Raw genomic sequence first — 4221 nt, 5'->3', positions numbered from 1 at the left:
GCGTTGCGTGTTGTCCTCGACGCAGTGTTGATGCAAGACGGTAGGGTGATTGCCTACACGTCTAGACAGTTGAAGGTACATGATAATAACTATCATGTCCATGGCCTTGAGTTAGCAGCTATTGTTCATTCCTTGAAGATTGGCGACACTATTTATATAGTGTCCCTTGTGAGGTCTATACCGACCACCGTAGTCTACAACATTTTTTCAAACAAAAGGATATTAACTTGCATTAGCGGAGGTGGTTAGAGTTACTTAAGGACTATGATATCACCATTCTGAATCATCCCGGAAAGGCCAATGTGATGGTCGATGCCTTGAATCAAAAGGCGGAAAGCTTGGGCAGTTTAGCATATCTACCGGCAGCGGAGAGGCTGTTAGCATTGGATGTTCAGGCCTTGGCTAACCAGTTTGTTAGATTGGATGTTTCGGAGTCGAGTCGAGTTTTGGCTTATGTAGTTTCTCGGCCTTCTCTATATGATCGTATCAGAGAGCGTCAGTATGATGACCCCCATTTGCTTGTCCTCAAGGACACAGTTCAGCACGACGATGCCAAGGAGGTCACTATTGGGGATGGCGGTGTGTTACGGATGCAGGTCAAGCCATGTGTGCCCAATGTAGATGGTTTGCGTGAGTTGATTCTTCAGAAGACCCACAATTCGTGGTACTCCATTCATCCGGGTGCCGCTAAGATGTATCAGGACTTGAGGCAGCACTATTGGTGGAGGAGGATGAAGAAAGACATAGTGGAGTATGTAGCTCAGTGCCTAAATTGTCAGCAGGTGAAATATGAGCATCAGCAGCCAGGTGGATTGCTTCAGAGGCTAGAGATTTCAGAGATGAAATGAGAGCGGGTTACTATGAATTTTGTTGTCGGGCTCCCACAGACTCAGAAGAAGTTCGATGTAGTAAGGGTGATTGTGGATAGGTTGACCAAGTCGGTTCATTTCATTCCAGAGGTGACTACTTATTCTTTAGAGCAGCTGGATCATGTGTATATTTGCGACATTGTCCGACTTCATGGCGTGCCGATATATATCATCTCTGATCTGAGTACGCAGTTTACATCATGATTTTAGAAGGCCGTACAATGAGAGTTGGGCACACAGGTTGAGTTAAGTACAACATTCCACCCTCGGACGGACGGATAGTCCGAGCGCACTATCAGATATTGGAGGATATGCCTCGTGCTTGTGCGATGGAGTTCAGCGGTTCTTTGGATCAGTTCTTTCCGCTTGCGGATTTTGCCTACAATAACATCTATTAGTCGAGCATTTAGATGGCTCTATATGAGGCCTTGTATGGGAGGCAATGCCGGTCTCCGGTGGATTGTTTTGAGACGGGTGAGGCTAGGCTATTGGGTACAGGCTTGGTTCAGGATGCTTTGGAAAAGGTTAAATTTGTTGTGCCCCGTTTTCTCGCGAAAGCGGGTTTCGACATGTGACAACTCCTTTAAAGGGTATTAAAAGAGAAGAGTCGCCACCTAACCATTTTTAAGGTGTGTTAGGGCACCTATTTGTGAATGGATTTGATTTAACTTGTTTGTATCACCAAAGATTGGGTAAGGTTTCAAGTTACCTCGAAAAGAAGGTGTTAGGCACTCCTCGAGGTCCACATATGTAGTTCCTGGCCGAATTTTAAGCTATGTGGGATAATGTAATTAGGCCAAGTGATCAAATAAACAAAAGAAGATACAGAAGTCGAAGAGTCTTATCATAACGTGTGAGAGTTGGTATAAGTTCTTAATGATTACAAGGATATAACTACATTGGTCTATGTTAATTGATTATGTGTGAATAATAAGTATATAAAGAAAAAGAGGGGGGGTCCTATGTTTTTTAGACTAAAGGATCACCCCCGTGCAACATAATTAATACTTCGCAATTTCCCTTAAGGTAGGGGTTGCTCATATTATTCAGCGGGCACAGACTATCATCTCGTGCTACCCAATTACTATGTTGAAGTTGTTACTTAAAGGCGCTCTAATTCAATTCTAAATCGTACCATATGCGTGCACTACCATCCCATGCCTATGGTCCAGGAGGCTTTGGACCTCTATTTGGGTGGTTCAAGACTTCCCCTAGGTTGCGCAAAATGATAAAACTAGGTGACATTCAAAACAAATGAGACTTCACATAAAGACAATGAAAGGCCCAAGTTAGCCTCCACACATAAATAACAAATGCACGCGGGCAGCTTAGGCAATATATAATTTCAAAATCAAAATTTAAAGTCCTATAGGCATGGTTTCTAGGTGATTCAGGATTCCAGTATTGTATATACATCGTTGCTGTTCTAAATGGCTTAGACGAGGAGGCAGTAAACTGTTTGTAGACTCAGGATCATTAGCACCGATTCTATAAATAGGCGTCTTAGGCGAGTAACACTATCTTATAAGCATGATTTCAAAGTTGTTGCACAATAGGCATTGAAAGTTATTAGGGGCTGGGAATTACCAGCGTTTGATTCTATAGACATGCTTTCTAGGCGGATAACAGTGTTCTATAGGCAAGATTTCCTAACAGTTGATATTTGAGCTTGTTGTTATCATACTTATTCCTATAGGCATGTTATCTAGGTGGGAGTGTAATAAAACGGCAGAAGCAGTTGATTAAGAGATTAGTGTCCTATAGTCATGATATCTATATGGACAACACACCAAAGTAATAAAGCAATTTGATCAATTAATTATTTGAAGTCCTATGGACATGATATCTAGATTAACAAAAGCATAAAATTTACATCATATAGGCATGCTGTCTAAACGCATAGTAATGACATGGAGATCAAGTATGGCGATTAATAGCATGTTTGAGATAGTACGAGTTACCCTTATTCCAATACTATTATAGAATATCTCACTGATGCAAAGGTAGAGCCGAGGGATTTTGACACTAAGGTAAAGGCAAAGAAGCCCTTCGATTGGTATTCTCTGATGGATGCGAGCAACCCAAAGAACAAAGTTCAGCCTTTTGCCACCACAGGCTAATCTGATGAGCCAATAGTGGTAACTTTTGAGGAAACTGATCTTTCATCCTCTTTTACTGATCCTTCCACCAGTGCCATTACTATGCCTCCGCCATCATCCACAACTCCTACTACATCTCCTGCCATAGCTCTGAGGCCAGTGCCCATTGCTCCACTTTCTGCATTACGAGTTTCCCAGATATTGGCGAGTCTCAACAACTGGATGTATACAGCTACTGTAAAACTGTCTGACTTGTCTAGTACTGTTGTAGCGCAGTCCACTTCAGAGGCGTCACAGGTTCCTTCTGACATTTAGGAGACACTAAAGAAAATACTAGAGAACCAAAAGACTATCATGGACACCTTGGTACAACATGGGTCAGTGATTGAGGAGTTGGGAAAGGAAGTAAAAAAGATGAAGAAGTCCCAGGTGAGCAAGAAATCAGGGGGCAAGCTCCAGAGGGAGGTGACTAGACTTGATACAGCTGGCAACCTTCCCTTTGACATACTGTTTGACTCGCACCAGTCCGCCCCAAATCCTTTAGCACCATCTACACTGGTAGCACCAGCTGGCTAGTCTGATGATCCAGGCCTTGTTGCCGACACTACTGAGGCAGTGCGTGAGATGTTCACCAACCCAGCCACACCTAGATTTGACGATTATGAGATTCAGTTGGCTGATCCTGAGGGAGATGACATTGCTGGGGACACTGAGATGTCCAAGGATCCATAGGGAGTTTTCTTCACCCTCTCCTCTTTTACTCTTATTTTGCTAAGGATTGGGTGCAATGCTTTCTTTTATTCGGGGGTGGAGTTTATTTGACACACTGGTACACTTTGGTACATTTTGTCTGTAATAATTTGATGATATTCTCTCTTTTCTTATTTGTATTTATCTATCTTCTCTCTCTTGGACAAGGTGGGTTGCTCTGATGGTAAGCACCCTCCACTTCCAACCAAGAGGTTGTGAGTTTGAGTCACCCCAAGAGCAAGGTGGGGAGTTCTTAGAGGGAAGGATGCCGAGGGTCATTTGGAAATAGCCTCTCTACCCCAGGGGACTCCATGACCGACATGATAGAACAAGAGTCCTTGATGAGTGAAGTCAATTCTTGAAGCTCAAATATCATATTAGAACTATATGTGCATGAATATTTGACTTGTCACCTTGTTGATAATGCATGAGTGGTGTGGCTAATTGTTGGTCCCAACTAATGTGTGAATGGCTCACCTTTGATTCGCTGAAATGACCCTTAA

This window comes from Nicotiana tomentosiformis, chromosome 6 (genome assembly GCF_000390325.3).
Source record: "Nicotiana tomentosiformis chromosome 6, ASM39032v3, whole genome shotgun sequence".
Taxonomy (NCBI): Eukaryota; Viridiplantae; Streptophyta; class Magnoliopsida; order Solanales; family Solanaceae; genus Nicotiana; species Nicotiana tomentosiformis.
The sequence above is the reverse complement of the archived record's forward strand: the minus strand, read 5'-3'. Positions refer to the sequence as shown.